This window comes from Stegostoma tigrinum, unplaced genomic scaffold (assembly GCF_030684315.1).
Source record: "Stegostoma tigrinum isolate sSteTig4 unplaced genomic scaffold, sSteTig4.hap1 scaffold_70, whole genome shotgun sequence".
Lineage (NCBI taxonomy): Eukaryota > Metazoa > Chordata > Chondrichthyes > Orectolobiformes > Stegostomatidae > Stegostoma > Stegostoma tigrinum.
The window spans coordinates 954575-974168 of record NW_026728643.1 but is presented as its reverse complement, the minus strand read 5'-3'; the positions used below and the strand labels follow the sequence as shown (position 1 = coordinate 974168).

Here is a 19594-nt window from a genome sequence, read left to right as displayed (position 1 = left end):
AGGATCAGAGGTTTCTGGTGCAGTTGTATGACTTACTGCTAAGCAGTACAAAGAAATAAACAGGCTTAAAAGATTAGGAAGGAAATATATTTTTGTATTTTTACATGTGGACTTCAGTTACTGTGGGCTTGCTTCTTATAAAATGGCTTTGAAGTCTTCACAGTGCAGTGTTCAAACAACAGACACCAAGACCGTGTGAGCAAGTATTTAAGGCATTTGACACATTGAGGGGAATTAATTTAGAAACACAAATTGTCCAAAAAAAAGTGCTGGATAAATGTAGCAGGTCTCTCAGTTAGTTATTGTAGCTCTTTTTGATTCAGGATTGGTATAAAAAAAGACAGAAATGAGTCTAAAGTCCTTTGCTGGTGCTGCAAATGATAAAGAAAGAAAATAGAATTTTAACTTTAATTGCTACATAATTGTTAAAAATTGTAACAACTGTGTAGGATGCAGTGAGGCCATTCCTGCAGAGAGAGGGTGAGAGAGAGAGAGAAAAATAGTGCTAAGATCTTGAAACTAACATGATTTCACTTATCTTAGACATTGCCAGACCTACTATGTTTCTATAGCACTTTCTGTTAAACAGCAAAAAGTTCTTTTCTTAAGAGAAAAGCTTGAGAGGTGACCTGAGAGAAATGGGAGACTTTGCAGGGATTTGAGGCAAAATTGGTGTTGAGGTTGGGAACCCATTAGAGATTTGAGAAATGGTAATGCAGTCTCGAGGCCTCTCCTGCTCCATTTAATACCATTTGGCCCATACCCCTGCAAACTCTTCCTGTTCACGCACCCATCTAGATACCTCTTAAAAGTTGTAATTGTACCAGCCTCTACCACTTCCTCTGGTAGCTCATTACATACATGTACTACCCTCGACCTGAAAAAAATGCCCCTTAGGTTCCTTATTTATAGATTCAGACTTGAAATATTGAAAAAAGTAAATATTATGTATACATTGTCTATGAATAGGAAGGGAACAGAGGGATGTAAGAGAACACAGTTTTAATAGGGAAGGGCAAAACCTGTCAGCGCATGCTTGGAGGACTGAAGAGCCTGCTTCTGTGCTGTATTGTTTTTGTACTGCACCGTTCTCCATCTGCTGCATCACAGTAAAATTTTTATTGATTGTGGGATTTCAATGGAAGGGCCTGTACCCAGCAGCCCCCGCGCTGGTAAAGGTCCCTGATTAACAATTACAGGACAGCACTGCGCAGGCGTCGTGCCGTTGAATTCTTTGGAATGTGTGCGCTGAGAGTCATGGCGACGGAGGAAGACGCTCTTTTGTCACATTCGCAGTCGGTAAAGGTTGAAAGTGCGACGGCAGCGATGGAAACCACAGTGGCCCGGGAGGGGTTTCTAAACACCTCTGGAAGGTAATGAAAACTAAAAATGAATCTACAGGTGCTGTATTTCCAGATCCAGGCCGTTGCCCAGGAAGCGGTTCCGGTTTAGTGGTCGCGATCTTGACTGGGTTCCTGTCGTGAGTGGGGTTCCAACGGTCTCAGCTGGGTCCTAGCGCCAGGCGTGTAACTGTAATTAACAATGGGGTTTTCAGCAGCTTCACCGATTCCCAGCCACAGCTGACCTCTGCAGCCTCGAGTTGCCATGGGCCTTGGATACATTCACTTGAGTTTCTGCGGCTGCGGCTGCAACTCCTGATACGTAGAAGAGCTGAACTTCTCGTTTTGTGTCACTTCAGCCCTGATTTCTCATCTGTGGCTGCTCAGCGTGGAGAAGAGTGGGCGAGTCAGGGAATTCTGGCTAAAACAGCATTCTGTAATACTTGGGTAAACCCGTAGGAGTGGGACATGTATTATTACTGAACATTCTTATTTAAGAAACTGGAACAGTCGTCAGCCCAGCGAGCTTTCTCTATCATTCTGGTAAGATCATGGCTGATCAGATTGTTACTTTAATTCTACTTTCCTGCCTGCCCTCCATGAGAAGTGTCTTCCATGCCCAGCTGTCCCTGGGCACACACTGCCGACCATTACATTTGATACCTTCCACAATGGTAACATGTCAGCATAAGGGGAGGCAATCATCTTGTGGTATTCTCACTGGCCTGTTAATCCAGAGACCCAGGTGATGTTCTGGGGACCTGGGTTTGAATCTTGCCACGGCAGATGGTGGAAATTGATTTCAATAAATAGCTAGAATTAAGAGTCTAATGATGACTGTGAATCCATTGTCGATTGTTGGAAAAATCATCTGGCTCACTAAAGTTCTTCAGGGATGGAAATTGCCATCCTTACCTGGTCTGGCCGACATGTGACTCGAGGCCCACAGCAATGTGGTTGACTCATAACTGCCATCTGGGCAATTAGGGATGGGCAATAAGTGTTGGCCTAGCCAGCGGTGCCCTCATCCCAGGAAGGAATATGGAGTAAAAAAAATGTCTCATTGACGCTGGGAATTTCCTCATGACTTTGTTCTTTATTTTTGCTTTTATTAGTTTGAGTGGAAAGAACATTCTGTCACAGAAATGTTACAGTGTGGAAGGAGACCTTTTGACCAGCCATGTCTGCACTGGCTCTTCGCAATATCAATTTGACTGACTGAGAAGCTAGAATTATTTGCTCTGAATTGCCATCAATGGACTGATCGTGATCCTGGCATTGAGGTTGTTGACTTGCTCACCGAGCTGGCTTGTTTTTGTTTTCAAGGTGAGCAAGTCAACAATCTCACCCACGACCTGAGCTACAAATCGTTGCAAAATACTGACATTCTGTATTTCTTTTACAGAGGTTTGGGCGAAGCTGATTTGTGAATGGCAAATGCAAACTAAACATCACTAGTCAGATCTGACTATCATCAGCTTTTCAATGTGGAAATAGAAATGCTTGCCTCTTCTGTCTGTTGGGGAAAACTTCATCGTGAGACACACAAACACCCAAATGAGAATGTTACCGTGCACTGACTGTGTAAAGAGCTTTAACCAATTACGATGCCTGAATAAGCATTCCACCATTCTCAACCCAGAGAAATTACACGTTTTTTTATGTAAAAGAGGTTTCAGCAAATCATCCAACCTGGAGAGACACAAAGATACCAGCACCATGGACAAACCATGGAAATGTGAGTACTGTGGGAAGAGATTCATTTGGCCATCCCAGCTGGAAATGCATGGACGCATTCACACGGGGGACAGGCCGTTCACCTGCTCCAAGTGTGGAAGAGGATTCAGAGAGTATCCAACCTGCTTGCTCACCAGCGGGTTCATACTAATGACAGACCTTTTAAATGTTCAGACTGTGGAAAGTGCTACAAATGTTCTGGGGACCTGATGTCCCATAAACGTGTTCACACCAATGAGAAACCTTTCAGGTGCTCTCACTGCAAGACTGGATTCAGAAAATCATCTGAACTCTGTGTACATCAGCGCACCCACACTGGGGAGAGGCCATATACCTGCTCTGCATGCGGGAAGGGGTTCATTAATTCATCCAACCTATTGAGACACCAGCGAGTTCATTCTGCGAAGAGAACTTTTAAATGTTCTGACTGTGAGGAGACTTTTAAAAGTAGCAATAACCTGCTGAGACACCAACGCACTCACACTGGAGAGAAGCCATTCACCTGCTCTGTGTGTAGGAAAGCATTTACACGATCATCGACCCTAGTCACACACCAGCGAATTCACACTGGGGAGCGACCGTTCACCTGCTCCATGTGCGTAAAGAAATTCACATGTGCATCTCACCTTCTGAAACACCAACGCACTCCTACAGAGGACAGGCCATTTATTTGCTCTGTTTGTGGGAAGGGATTCACTGAGTCATCCAATCTGCTGCAACATCAGCGAGTTCACAACTGACTGGGAGTCAGATTCTGACAGTATCGCTGCTGGTCGTTACAGCCAGGACTGAACTAGCAAGTCGATCTTGAGGAGAGCAAGAAGTGCGTTCCAGCCATTTTCTTCCATGGCTCAGAAATCCTAGCCCTTGATCAGAAAACCCTTTACAATTGTGTATAAAGTCAGAAATAACAATGATGAAAGCTGGAAATGTGCAGTCAAATCAAAATTGGTGTAGAACGATGACCTTTCCTGGCTGGAAGTTAATGGGCACATTTCTGCTTTCCCTACATTAGTAAACACAAAACTGGAACAAAACCTTCCATTGCTAATATGGCATCTCTCAGCGTTCTCTTTTCCAAGGAAAAGATCTTCAGGCTTTCCTAGTGAGTATAACCTATTCCTTCATGTGATATTTGTGGTTGAACTTTTACTTTCCTAGCCTTTGCGAATTACGACACATTCAGAAATGTTTCAGATCTGAGGGATTCAGATTGGAATATTTATATTTACATCATTCTCTCTGTGTCTGTTGGCGTAACCACTTAACCATAGGAGTTTGCTGTTCGACTGTTGTCGATCAACCAACAAGCATTCATTAGCTAAGCACATTCCACTAAAAAAGAAAACCAATTTTTCTCTTGCATCTTTTAGATCTTTGTGCTATTTTATCCTGGTAACATTTTAAATCAAACCCATACACCTCAGTGAATCAAGTTTATATTTTTAAAAATGCGGAACTGAATGTCACTGATGCACACAGAGGAAATACAAACATAACTGCTGAGAATGAGAAGAGCTCAGCAAAACAAACACCTGGAAAGTAAGGACATCCCCAACTTGACTGTGAGCACACAGCTCATGAAAGATTAAAAATAGAATAGAATTATTGAATGAAACACCTCCCAGTACTGTGTACTTAACTATCTAGTGAACTCTTAATGTTTGCGAACTATGCTCAGTCACTTAGAAGTGAAAAGTTTTAAAAGCTCAGTTAATTATCACTAAATAATCGAGTAGTAAAACACCAAGAAATGGGAGAATTTAAGAAATAATGGAAAAGACCAAATATAATTTATTTTCCCATTAATTTATAAGGATTGGGGAAGGAATCTTTTCCAACTCCCATATCGGGTGTTCATGATGTTCTTGTTAGTTGGAGGACCAAGCGTGAACAGCCGGTCCTCCAACCCTTTGGGGTGACTGAGTGGTGGGGCTGGATCTGGAGCTCCCCTATTGGCTGAAACTCTGCCTCACTTGGAAACTTTTTGTGATTTTTAAACAGAAGGAACCCTGTGGGCCTGGAGCAGACATTTCACGGCTTTGTTTACATTTTAAACCAGGCAGATTGCCTGTGATTGGCATTGACCTGAAAAATTAACCACCTAATGGCTGATGCCTATTTTGTTGAGTTGAAACAGGTACAGCATCTGTACATGTTTTGCCTGTCAACAAATAACAGGGTCTTGTGTACTAACACACAGATTCCAGTGCATGCAAATGGACCACACTGTGAGCTGGACTGACAACTCTAAATTGATTGTCAGTGTAATTCTTAGCAATTAGCAACTGTAATTAATAACTATGAAATATTTTGAAAATGTTGTCAAATTGCACAATTGCATGTCATACTGTCATTTGCATTTTACAATCATGGACTAGTTGAGTGTGATCAGTATCTTGCCGTTGCAAACATTCAAAAGGAAATGCTGTTTGACATGATCAGCCAGTCTTTGGGATTATGGCAGACATGCCTAGCATCACACATATCTCATATTACATAGTTATGTGAATGGCAGAACAAGCATTCCAGTACTGTTGAACACCAGTCCTGTAATTCTGAATGGCAGGGGCAGTTTGAATCAGCTGGTTTCATTTAATGCCCAAAAATTTAAGATACCTTGCCATTCCTGGGTAATCTGAGGTACACAGGGCACTTCTGAGGTTGAAATGTGACAGCTTCTTGTTTGTCATTTGGTGTAAGTGTGGAACGAGATTCACTCACTCATCCAATCTGCTAAGACACCAGCCAATTCACAAGTTACTTCCGTGACAGAAATTTGCTGTTAAGCACATTTGGGGATGAACAGTGTTAATTGAGGTCAGTTTGTGATAATATTGGATAAATCTCATTCCAGTTATAGGGATTAATATTCTCAATAAAAGTCAAATAATTCAAATATATTAAACATACAGTATGTTTAAACTACTACAACATTTGTAGTACAATTGACTTGCTGTTAAAACAAGGCCTGTCTGCTGTAGTAATGCAAGAAGTGATTGGAAAAGGTTTTCCAGTTGGTTACTTTTCAGACCTAGTCAACCCCATAGATTGACAAATACCTCCATGTACTCAACATATGTTCAGTATTCACTCTTTATTTCATCACAGAGTACCTCAGAGTTTAATTCAATAAATCTTCACATCCAATATCCTGCCATGACATTATTAACGTGGGGCCAAGTTAACTCAGAAATAATGCAACAGCTGAAGAAATACAACGTTTGTACATCTCTAAACACTTAAACTCCAGTCAGATGGTTGACAGGGAGCTGATGATATGGTCAAGATCAGTGTCTTGCCTGCCGCGTTCATCATCAAGCTCTCCACTCCTGTTCACTCTCTAGTCACTGCTCAAGACAATTTGGCCAAATCAGATTGTTCCCATGGCTGGGATCCCACTCCCTTTCGCTACTCATCAGACTCAGGATCATCAGATCAGTTTCTTCAACCCTCCAAAAAACCTCTGCTTGCTCCCTGGTACAGGCAGTGGAAAAGATGGTGTTACACATTTTAATACACCAGGGCCAACCACCCATTCTTTATATTATTTATGGACAGTAAAGTAACATTTAAACCATTAAAAGGAGCTAACCAGTGAGACCAAACAGGAAAGTCCACATGATAAAATTAAAGATCGAAGTACAGCGGATCTAGGGTAACTTGATAAGTTAGATACAAAATTGGCTGACTGGTGAGACAGTGGGTGATGGGAGGAGGCTGTGTGTGTGACTGGAGGCCAGTGTCCTGTGGTGTACCATTGGGATTAATACTAGATCCCTTGCGTAATCTTAGCCCTCGTCATTTCCAAAAACCAAGTCTAGGCGTACAACCTTACTCGCTGGACTGAAAACATATTTTGGATTAAAATCCTCATTTACAGCATTGTGGGTGTCTCCAAACCAAACGCACACGAGCTCACTGCCACCATGTCAAGATCATTTGAGGACAGGCAGCAAAACTTAGCCCAGTTAATAAAGTGCAAATCCATGAATGAATAAAACAATGCTGTTGAACAGTTCCCTGAAAATATTTAGGAATTCTTGTACTTTACACTTATTTCTATACTATTTTGTTTTAGGTTATATTGATTGCCATCCCAATTCACTCTCACAGCATAGCTAACAATTTCACCAATGGGAATATCTTTACCCACCATCCCGTGCGGTAGTGAATGTCTCCCCCTCACCTTAGCAAGTTTCTTCTTCCTTGGAATGAATTTCTGCAGTGTCTCTTGAATTATCCCAAGAAACCTGTGCCATTATGCTCCATTGGCTCCTTTTCATCAAGAATGTGTTAATTCCTGAAAGGATGACGATAAATTATTTAAAGTTGATTTCTTCTTACCGAACCACTGACTGCTTACCTTAAAATTTGCTCCATGCCCTGCTATGTCATCTTTGATCATAACATACATCACAGGGAATACGTTATAAGTTAATTGGTGTGCAGTTACCTGCATTCACTGTCTATACCCATTTGAATAAAGGATTTAAATTTCTTTGTTTTCCAATCTATGAATCTTCCCCAAATCAAGGGAATTTTCAAATCCAAAACCAAAACTAACACATCAACTCTCTGGTCATTTCCTTTCAATTCCAGGATACTGTCTATCAGGACTAAGCGTGTCTCAGCATGTAGCTCCTCCAATTCACTCAATATGTTTCTCTGGTGATTGTAATTTTCTTCAGTTCCTCCGTTTCCTGATTAATTCCTGCTTATTGAATAAGGCCAATGAAAAATACCCGTTCAATTCACCTACCATCTATTTGTTTTCTATTAGCAATTCGTCAGGCTTTTCTCCTTTAGTCCAGACACTTCCTTTCTGAACTTTGTTTGAAATATGCAGAGAAACCGCTAAACTGTCTTCGTATTTTGCTTAACTTTGTCTCCTACTCTTTTTTTCCCTCCTTATTAATCTTGAAATCATTCTTTGCCATTTTATACCCTCTGTCTTGTCTAATCTGCCACCCATACTTCAGCAATTGCATGTTTTTTTGTAGTTGACATCATCTTAAATGGATTTTATAGTTACCCGCAGATGCTGTAGTATTTCCTCCATTTTTTCCCAGTTTCCTATCCTCCAATGTCATGAATCCTTCAATATCCTGCTCCAAATCCATGTCATCCTGTAACCATATCTGTGTGATGATTACTGGAGCATACTTATTGACTTGGAACTTTTCTTTCTCACTCAAATGTATCTGATGGGTGTATACTGATGTATCCCCTTAATTATTTGCCACTGTATCTCAAACGACCTCTGAAGCTAAATTGCCACTTCACTCTAGCTCTGATTTCACACCCACATGACTGCCCTAATTAAAGTTTAAAATAATAGTCTGAGACCCACTCCTGTCCCTGAAAATGGTTGTAAAATTCCATCAGATTAGGGTCACTGCTACCTCTGAGTGCCTTCACTGTGAGGTTGTTAATTAAACCTCTGTCATTGCACAACATCAAGTCCAGTACAACTGGCTCTCAGGTTAGCTTTAGAATATGCTGTTCAAAGCGACTATTTTGAGAACATTTTATGAACTCTTCATCAAGGCTACATTAGCGCATCTGATTTTTCCAGTTTAGGTGCAGTTTAAATTCCTCATTTCCCACCATGCTGGTGCTGGTGCTGGTGCTGGTGCAGGTCCCACACAGCCCTGAACCCACTTGTTCTCACCAGCCTGTGATGCACACATTCATTTCTCTAATCTGATTTGAATGTTTGGGGATCGGGGAGGTTATGAGAGCCACATGCAGTCCCAGAATTCCCTGCATCTTGTTACAGAATCGAAGGACAGAATTTGACCCCCAGTGTCTGTGCATGAGCACCACATCGTGTCCCAATCCCTCATCGTTTTCATTCACGTAATTGTCCAATTCTCTTCTAAAGGGGCTGAATGAACCTGACAATGCATTCTCCCACTTGCAATGGGAAAGGTGTTTCACCCTCCTCATGTGAGAATTCCTTTGTTAGTCTCATTGAACTGGTATCCTCTGCTTCTGATTTCACCAACACAGTCAACAATGTCTCACTATCGACTCTGTTCTGATATCTCAGGATTCTGCACACACAAATCAGATCTCAAGTTAACTTCCCTTCTCCAAGGAGAAAAGCCTCATGCCACCAATAAAAGCAAAATGTTGCAGACGTTGCATAATTGGAAACAAAGAATACAGGACTACAGTCACAGGGTTTGAAATGTTAACTATTCTTCCTCACCAGATGCTACCAGACCTGCCGCATTTGTCCGATTGCTGTTTTAATTTAAAATTTCCAATGTTCACAGGGGTTTGTTTTATTGAAATGAAATTTCCATACTGCTTTGATTATCTACAGCTCTTTTGTGCCAGTGCACCAGTCTTCCTTCTATCCAGTTGCTGCATCCTTTATTTTCATTTCAACTTCATTGTAACTTGTGATATTTAACACCCAGTTATGGCCACCTTCTGGCCAGACTGCCTGTGATGTCACTGTCAAACCATCGAAGCTGCATTTTGAGCTTCAGCTTCAGTCCATTTGTGTATCTGACTCTATGACAGCCCATAAACCTCACTCTCTCAGGTCTGAGACCTTCCCTTGTTCTTGTTTGCAAATACTACCTTTTTCACACTGTTTGAATTCTCACATTTCTTATGTGTGCCAATCATCTAAATCCTGTACCATCACTTTGGGTGTGATAACATACTGGCTGTGTGTTAGAAGGATTTCCTCATGCTGAGGAAATAATACATTCTTTTTGGTTCCAACAAGAATTGACTGAGAAAGAGAGAGAAAAGAACATCTCCAGTGACATAAAATCAGGTGAGATGAAATATCGCCATACATTCATTTCTCCACATATGTGTCTGTGTGAGATAGTAACAGTATCTGCCACATTTGCTGCTTCACTGGTCGTGAATACTTGGTGCTTATCAAAATAAGTTTATAAATTTGAAAGACTGCTATTTGAATTATTTCATGATGGTAATTTCCCATAACTTCTCAAAATGTTTCTCTAACTTCAACTAAAGCTGAGTTTCCTGACATACGCAATGCAGAAAGCTCTACTTGTGCAGACTTTGTGAAAACCCTACTAGTTACAAAACAAAATGCGGTGGGGCCCAAGTAAGCTTGAAGATTAACAACCGGTTGGTAAGAATTCATTGGCAGTACAGGCTGGTGTACTGCACGTGTGTGTTTTGCGCATGTACACTAATGGAGGTTTCGGGGGGGTATCAGTAAATGTCACCCTCCATTCATAAGCTTTAGAGACGAGCAGATAAGCATTCATTGTTGTCACTTAGAAAGCTTCCTACATTGCAGACTGTTCTCCTGGGGAGCTGGTGTATACTGTCATAGCATGCCAAAATACTTTGTAACATGGGAGTCCAAATCACTTTTAGTCATTTAATCTGTGCAACGACCTTCTTAAATGGGGTAAAGCATGTCTTGGCTCCATCCTTGTTAATTTAGATACAAAGCATAGATTCTTGGGTAAATCAGTTCCCTCAATGGAATCATTATTACCCGTCAGGGTATTACCTGTTTCTTCCTTCTCTATTCTCACCTTTTCCTTGACAAACTCATGTTCTCCAATTTCTTTATCTCTTTGGAGTTTGATTTTTAAAATCCACCTCCTTTTGCATTTCTCCTTGCTTTTCTGTCTCCATTATTCCCTGTTCACTTTGCCTTCTAATTTCATTACTCTCTATTTTTCATTTTCTATAATTTCAGGTATTTATATTTTTCTCAAAGTCCTGTCTCTTTTCATTTATAACTATATATCAGCCAATTCCAACTGTGATATCCTGCTTCAAAGTTTCCTTTCTTCCAATTCTAAATGTTGAAAAATGACTTGAAGTTTCTCATCCTCACAAGATCCTACTTGTACTTCTACCTTCAATTTATTTTCTAATTCTCTTGGTTTAGTTTTCAAAGATTTTAGATTGATCAGTGAATTATCTTTCACTTCCGGAAAACTCTTAGCCACATCTAAACCATTGTTAGGTTTTGTGCAATGAACATGCCCACTACACTCTGCTTTATGCCCTGGAACTATTCTGTAGCTGTTATTTGGACAAGAAAGACACAGATACTTTTTAAAGCTAAGGAACTCCAAAATCCTATCAAGAGACCGCATGACCCTCCACATGTTATGATCCCAGCTGAAGTCATTGTTAGACAAGCCAGGCAGAAATCTAATAGTTTAACAATGTTATCTCTCACTAAAACATAAGCATATAGTGCTGCAGATTTTGCTTTAACAATTAAATAGAAACTAACTAGCAAAAGAGATGAATATAAAATAGAATAAAACAAACTATTCACTTATAATACAATTTGAGTAATTTATTTTTAAAAACACAGTAAATATATAACCACACAAATTGCAAAAACCCAGTCATAAATTAAAAAGAAACAAAATAGCTTTTGTACATTACCCAATACAGCACTCATTGAAACATAGTAACTGGGAGCAGGAACAGACCATTCAGCATTTGAGTCTGCCTTGCCATTCATCGTGATCGTGACTGATCCTCATCTCAGTACAACATTCCTGCTTTTGCCCTGCACTTGCTGACACCTTTAAAGTCTTAAAAAAATCCATCTGTCTGTTGAATATATTCAGACTTGGCTTCACAGCCTTCTATGGGTGAAAATTCTACAGGTTCACGACCCTTTCAATGAATAAGTGTTTTTCATTTCAGTCCTAAATGGCCTAGCCTGTATCCAAGAGTTATGCAGTACTCACACCAGAGCCTCTGTGTCTGCACCTTTGTAGGTTTAACACACTTTTGGCTTTAATGCTTTAATGTTACAGCTTCTCCCTGGAGCTATTATGTACTCAAGCTTAAATATGCTCAGCTTAAAATAACGGCTTTAAGGTTTAGTTACAACACGTCTGGTGTGGGCAAACTCTAACTCCTCATTCTAAGGTTATCTAGTTCACGATATCTCCTTCACTATTTAGAGAACTGAACTGCAGGGCATTCCTCATCCAATAACTTCACAAGTCCGCTCAAAACTCAAAGTAAAAGTGAAAGCTGAAGTCTCCCTCTCTGAGCAATGAGCGTTTTGCTCAACTGTTTAAAAGAAAGTTTTGTAAATCTCTATCAAACCTTGAGGCCCCATTATTTTCCTTAACGGGTTAGAAAATAATCTAAGAAGAACAAAAAATCCGTAAGAGGTGCTCGCAAAGATATCCAATTTACAGCCAGGCCTCAAAAACCTGTTTTAAAGTAAACCGCTGTGGCTACAGTAATACGAGATAATTATTAATTTCAGATGCACAGGAAACACACTGCTTACTAACCCAAATCCAAAGAAAAATTGCAATAAATGGAACTTGAGGAGATCTGTCTAATCCAAGTTCCCCACTGAGAAGGTGATAGTATTCTTGTTGTTGAACTGTTGCAGACAAGGTGGTGAAGGTACAACCATAAGCTTTCTGATAAAGATTTATAGAATCTTCATCAGCAACAATTCAGGAACAGCAACTTATGTCCAAATCAGAATGTGACTTGAAGGGAATTTGGAGATAATGTTTACACAGACCTGCTGCTCTTGGCTTTCCAACTTGTGGAGGTGACAGGTTCCATCAAACCTCACATTGAGATGCAAATATAGAAATCCTTCCTTGCTGACTTCCCAACTTCTCTTGTGTCGGCCAAAACCTGGTGGTAGGTTGCACTTCCTGATGGACACTTATGTAAGTTGGTAAAATCTGGCAGCTTTCAGACTCTTCCTTTCACCTGCTGACCCCATGAAAGAGCAGCTTTATTCAGCTCAATTTCACAATCTTGCTTTGAATTTTTGTTTAAAAAACAGAAGTTGCTGGAAAGGCTCAGCAAATCTGATAACTTTGATTTTTCTTCACAGAAGTTAACATTTCAGGTCTGGTGACCCGGACGTTCAGAGGAAGGGTCATTGGACCCAGAACATTAACTTTGATTTATCTTCACAGACGCTGCCAGACTTGCTGATCTTTCCCAGCAGCTTCCAGTTTTGTTCCTGATTTACAGCATCCAGTGTTCTTTCAGTTTTTATTTTGTATTTTTGTTGTTTCTCTCTCTCTCTCCCTCTCTCTCTCTCATTCCCTTTTTTCAATTCGTTTCACCAGATATTAGATGGGGAACATGTACAAGTGGAAAACTCAAATATCACATCAGGATCTGACAGTGATGCTTGATTCCTGGAAACAGAAAGCACCCCATTCACAGAGTGAAGAAACTGCAGCACGTTGTGGATGTGGATGAGGCTACAGTTGATCATCTGGATTGCGAAAACACAAGCAGAGTCACATTGGGGAGAAACCATATAAATGTAGAGACTGTGAGAATGTATTCAATTATTCATATGAGCTGGAATATCATTGACGCAGTCATCCAGGAGAGAGGTTGTTCTGTTGCAGTGAATGTGGTGAAGCATTTGTTCATTCATCCACCTTGCTGATGGCCTAGCAGGTTCACACTGGAGAGAGGCCATTTAACTTTTCTGTGTGTGGGAAGAGGTACATATTTTTATTTGCAAAATTGAGACAGTGTCATTGCTGTGACTGGGATAAGAGCTTTAAATGTCCGTGTGGACTGAGGGAGAGCCAGCACATTCCCATAGGATACTCCCCATTCCAAAGCTCTTACTGCAGCAAGAAATTCAGGCGATCATCCAGCCTGTCGATACATCAGCGAATTCACACTGGGGAGAGAGCTTTCACATGCTCTTGTGTGTGGGAAGGGATTCATTAATTCGTCCAAGCTGCTAGTACACCAGTATCTACGCTGGGGAGAAATCTTTCAAATGCCGAGGTTCAGGAGCAATCAAAAGGAAATTGGGCAAGTGCTTGAAAGAACATAGTTTCAGGCTGATTGAGGAGGCAGCGGCGGAGAGGGTGAAGTTTGAAACCCAGTCATGTCACTGCAGATAGGTCGCCATGACAACACTGACAAACATTCCGTTCCACATTGTTTCACACAAGTGGCTAGAATGTCAGAGTAAAATCTTAAATAATGGGGAAGGTTATTATCTGAAATGTGCAGCCAGAGAGGGTGGTAGAGGCAGATTTACTGGAGATTTACAAGAGGAGATTGTCACTCGGTGAATTTCAGTGTCAGGTGGTCACCCGAATGTTACAGGAAGTAGCTGAAGGATTGATAATTGCTGATTTGAGACTCAGGGACCAGCACCAGCGCCACCATCAGCTTCCATCTCCCCACTCCCTCAATAATAAACCCTCCAGTGCAGACTGTTAACTGGTATCAATTTCCCTCTGCATCTTACAATTGGGGCACTGTCGAGTGGAGGCTAGTGCTTGTTCAGCAATTCCCTGTAACTAACACAGTGCAAGTTCTGTTCTGCAGCCTCGGAGCTGAATGGCCTGAAAAAGTTCCTGTTGCCCTGCCCTTACTTGGCCTGTTTGGGCCCATGACCTTCTGTAAAGTTGCTCAGTGGCAAAGTGTGAAAATATTGCCCACTTGAATTGAGGTTTGTGTCCTACAGAAAGGAGACTGGAGGCATGGTGTCATGATGCAATGATAAACGGCCTCTCCCTCAATGTCAGCAAAACAAAAGAACGAATCATTGACTTCAGGAAGAAGGGAGGAGAACACATTCCCATCTAAGTCAACAGAGCGGAAATTGAGAGTTAAGTTTCCAGGAGTGATGATAAAAAATCAAGAAACTGGCCTGGACTTACCAGTTAGATGTGACGGTCAAGAAGGCACAATGACATCTCTTCTGCAGGCAGCTTAGGAAATTTGCCAAGTCCATAAGGACCATCACCAACTTTTACAGATGCATCATAGAAAGCATACTGCCCTGGGTTCAAAATGCCCTGGTACGGCAACTGCTCTGCCCAGGACTGAACTAACTGTAGAAGATGGTGTGCGCAGGCCACACCATCACGGAAGCCAACCTTCCACCCATGGACTACATGCCTACAAAGAAAGGCTACCAACATCATAAAAGACCCCTCCCACTGTGTAATGCTCTCCCACAACCTCTTCCATCAGGCAGACGATACAGTAGCTTGAACAAACGCACCAGCAGGTTCAAGAACAGCTTTTTTCCGGACTTTATTAGACTGATGAATGGGCTATCTAACTTCAAATCATGTTCAAATGCTGATCTTGCTCAGCACATCTCCTGTGTGACGTAAGCTACACACCTCACTCTGTCCCAGCATCCTTTGACCTGTATGTCCTTGCTTACTATGATTTGCCTGCAGTGGTCACAAGACAAAGTTTTACACCGTACATATGGTAGTAAATAAATAAAGTCAAATCTCGAGGTGTTCTCTCGTCTAGTCAGGGCTGTCCGCACCACAGTCCTCCCTCCAGTCTGATTGCTAGGTTTCACCTCTGAGCCCTTCACCTACTGCTGTCCTGCTGCTGATCTTGACCTCAGGCATTTTCTTGCTGCTAACCACCATTTCTCTAGGTGTAGTCACTGTGTGCCTCAAAGTCTGACTATCAGTTTCTGAGGCCTTTGGACAGACTGGACAGGACGTAATACCATTTAAGACAAGCGCCGTTGTTTACTATAACCCACATGCAGAGGCATCTGATGGGCAGAATAGTCTACTCCCGTGTTGCTATGACTTGTAATGTTTTTTAATGTACTTTTCTTTATTCTGGTATTTAACAAAATAAAACAGAGCAATCCTAGAAAGATGCTAGAAGTCCTTGCTCACCTGGCAGATGAAATGCCAATTGTATCATCGTGTCTGAGGTTAACATTCTCCATCTATTTTAATACAGACTTTGATCAGGTCTATTTTAAAAGTGAGCACCAGGCATGGTTACATTGTAATGGCAACAGTCAATTTCAGATTAGAAGTTTCAACATGTTTACTTTTATTCTGGAACAGTTGACAGTTTGACATCAGTATCTGAACTGACACACATTTCCAGGATTCAGTCATGTTTTTCCTGACTCGAAACAGACTTAGAAAGTGGCTTCTGTTCTGTGCCTAGGAGTTGGAACCATTAAAAAGTACAGTTGGAAAACATTTGCAGCACACCTCACTGTTAACCCACGTGGGGACTTTTCTGTGAGAACAGAGAGATGGGAAAGACCAATGTGCTATTTGCCTCTCACAGTGTGTCCCCGAGGAGTGTGTCCAGGCTACGGGTTCTGTTCCTACCAACGCTCCCTCTCCAGATTATCCTTTGAGATCCAACAGATGATGTTAAACACTGATTTGGGAAAGAATATCAACAATAATGTTTTTAATTCAGTAAAACTGAAGTACTAACCATGTATCTAGAATACCAAGAATTGTCAATATGAGCAAAAGCAAAACCCAGCGATCAGAACATTATTTACTCTAGGAGCGACTAACTGCAGGATCTAAATCCCTGCAGTCACTAGCAAACTCACAAGTATCTCAGTTGGTGAGATGACTGAGTGACTATTGGCCCACACACGAAGCAGGTGACCCGCTTCTCACCAGTGTCTGTGGGATTTTGTGGACACCAAGTCCATTTTGCTTTTAAGACTATGTTCACAGAATATAGAGAAGTTTTCTTATCAAAATGAGCAAGTCGCTATACAATGAGATAAATGATTGATTTGAATCCTTTGCCACACGCAGAACAGATGATGGCTCTCTCCCTGCTGTATGAATTTGCAGATGGACAGTGAATTCCCATGATCGTCTCCAGCCTTTCCCATGGTGAGAACACCTGAATGGTCTCGTCAATGTGAGCACCTTGGCAAGTCAGCTCCACAGAACACACACACACACCACACCCTGCAATCAGATATTTAAAAGCTCTTTTGGCAATGCACACTTGATATTAAACAAATTTCTGTTTAATTTGGGAATCAGCAGTTTTGGGGATAAGGCAGGAAAGTACAGTTGAAGATTTTCTGGAACAACCAAAGTTGCTGGAAAAGCTCAGGCGGTCTGGCAGCGTCTATAACGAAAAAAACAGAGTTAGTGTTTCGGGTCCGGTGACCCTTCCTCAGAACTGGGTGAGAACGCAGAGGAATAAAGCTGAGGCCTTTGCTGAGTACAGAACGTTCAGCATCAGAGAGCAGAAGGTTAGGCAGGATGGTGAATACCCGACAGGAGGTGGAGTTGGGGAGGAGATGGAGGCTGAGGGACGGGGAGGAGAGGAAGTTTCCAAAGGCTCATGGGTATCTCTGAGTTGTTGCATCTTGTGGGCCTTGATGCCTGAAAGGAAAAGAAGAAGTTTCTTATTAGCACAACGAATAAGCCGGAGGATGAAGTGGAACTACAGAGTGGTGCAGCCCTGAGCCAGTGTGATGCAATGCTATTGGAAAGAAAGGTTGAGAGTGTGTATGTGGCACCACATGGCAGTGAGTGTGGATCTCTGGGTGCGGCAACAGCAGCTATCTATGGAACGTTGAACATCTCAGAGATCTATGACAGTGGGAGGATTCAAAACATGATGGATAAAACTTCAGCTGGAATCCACGTGAGGGAAGTCTGAGCTGGAGGTAGTCACTGAAGAATGTGATATGTCCGTGCGAGGAGGTTTGAGCAAATACTTGGGCAAACACCAGGAGTGACAGTGAAATTGATGTCGGTGGACAAGAAGAAAGATCGGAACAGACATCCCATTAGAGAGAGGAGCAGAAATTCTTCAAGGTGGGCATGCCTGGAAGAGATGTGGCAGTGAGTTAAATACTAAATAAAAACTGAAAAAATTGCAGATGCTGTGAAGCAAGAACAAAAACAAAGCTCTGAGGAAGGGTCACTGGACCCAAAACATTAACTCTGTTTTTTCCTTCACAGATGCTGCCAGACCTATTGGGCTTGTCTGAGATAATGGGAACTGCAGATGCTGGAGAATCTGAGATAACAAAGACTGGAGCTGGATGAACACTGCAGGCCAAGCAGCATATTAGGAGCACAAAAGCTGATGTTTCGGGCCTAGCCCCTTCATCAGAGAGGGGGATGGGGAGAGAATTCTGAAATAAATAAGGAGAGAGGGGGAGGCAACCGAAGATGGATAGAGGAGAAGATAGGTGGAGAGGAGATTATGGGTGGGGAGGTAGGGAGGGGATAGGTCAGTCCAGGGAGGACGGAAAGGCGAAGGGTGCAGGATGATTTTAGTAGGTAGGAAATGGAGGTGAGGCTTGAGTTGGGAGGAGGGTATAGGTGAGAGGAAGAACAGTTTAGGGAGGCGGGGACGAGCTGGGCTGGTTTTGGGATGCAGTGGGGGAGGGGAGATTTTGAAGCTGGTGAAGTTCACAGTGATACCATTGGGCTGCAGGGTTCCCAAGCGGAATATGAGTTGCTGTTCCTGCAACCTTTGGGTGGCATCGTTATGGCACTGCAGGAGGCCCATGATGGCCATCTGAGGAATGGGAGGGGGACTTAAAATGGTTCGCGACTGGGAGGTGCAGTTCTTTATTGCGAACCGAGCATAGATTTCTGCAGAGCGGTCCCCAAGCCTCCGCTTGGTTTCCCCAATGTAGAGGTAGCCACAACGGGTACAGTGGATGCAGCACATTGGCGGATGTGCAGGTGAACATCTGCTTAATGTGGAAAGTCATCTTGGGGCCTGGGATGGGGGTAAGGGAGGAGGTGTGGGGGCAATTGGAGCATTTCCTGCGGTTGCAGGCGTAAGTGCTGGATGTGGTGGTGTTGGAGGGGAGTGTGGAGCAGACAAGTGAGTCATGGAGAGAGTGGTCTCTCGGGAAGGCAGACAAGGGTGGGGATGGAAAAATGTCTTTGTTGGTGGGGTCGGATTGCAGATAGCGGAAGTGTCGGAGGATGATGCGTTGTATCCGGAGGTTGGTGGGATGGTATGTGCGGTCTAGGGGGATTCTCTTTTGGCGGTTATTGCGGGAGCGGGATGTGAGGGATGAGTTGTGGGAAAAGCGGGAGACATGGATGAGGGCGTTCTCGACCACTGCGGGGTGGGGGGGTGGTAGGGGGGCGGGAGTGAAGTTGCAGTCCTTGAAGGATGGGGACATCTAGGATGTACGGCAGTGGAATGCCTCATCCTGGGAGCAGATGTGGCGGAAGTGCAGGAATTGTGAAGAGGGAATGGAATTTTTGCAGGAAAGTGGGTGGGAGGAGGTGTATTCTAGGTAGCTGTGGGCTTGAAATAGACATTGGTTTCTAGGTGATTGCCTGAAATAGAGACAGAAGGGTCTAGGAAGGTGAGGGATGTGTTGGAGATGGCCCAGGTGAACTTGAGGTTGGGGCGGAAGGTGTTGGTGAAGTGGATGAACTGTTCAAGTTCCTCTGGGGAGCAAGAGGCGGCGCCGATGCAGTCATCAATGTAACGCGGGAAGAGGTGGGGTTTAGGGCCAGTGTAGGTGTGGAAGAGGGACTATTCCACATAACCTACAAAGAGGCAGGCATAGCTTGGGCCCATGCGGGTACACATGGCCACCCCCTTTGTAGGAAGTGGGAGGAATCAAAAGAGAAGTTGTTGAGGGTGAGGATGAGGGTGTCGGTGGAGGGGGATTGGTCGGGTCTGCAGTACAGGAACAAGCGGGGCGGCCTATAAGCCATTTGCATGGGGAATGCAGATGTATAGGGTCTGGACGCCCATAGTGA

The 19594-nt window shown here is 42.7% G+C and overlaps 1 long non-coding RNA gene across 1 annotated transcript; it reads left to right on the top strand.

Annotated features, from left to right (window-relative positions):
- Positions 1-1254: 1254 nt before the first annotated feature.
- On the top strand, positions 1255-15720 carry LOC132209188 (uncharacterized). The gene is made up of 3 exons (XR_009445280.1): positions 1255-1373; positions 2746-4182; positions 13175-15720. It is a non-coding gene; the product is annotated as an uncharacterized LOC132209188 (long non-coding RNA).
- Positions 15721-19594: the final 3874 nt, after the last annotated feature.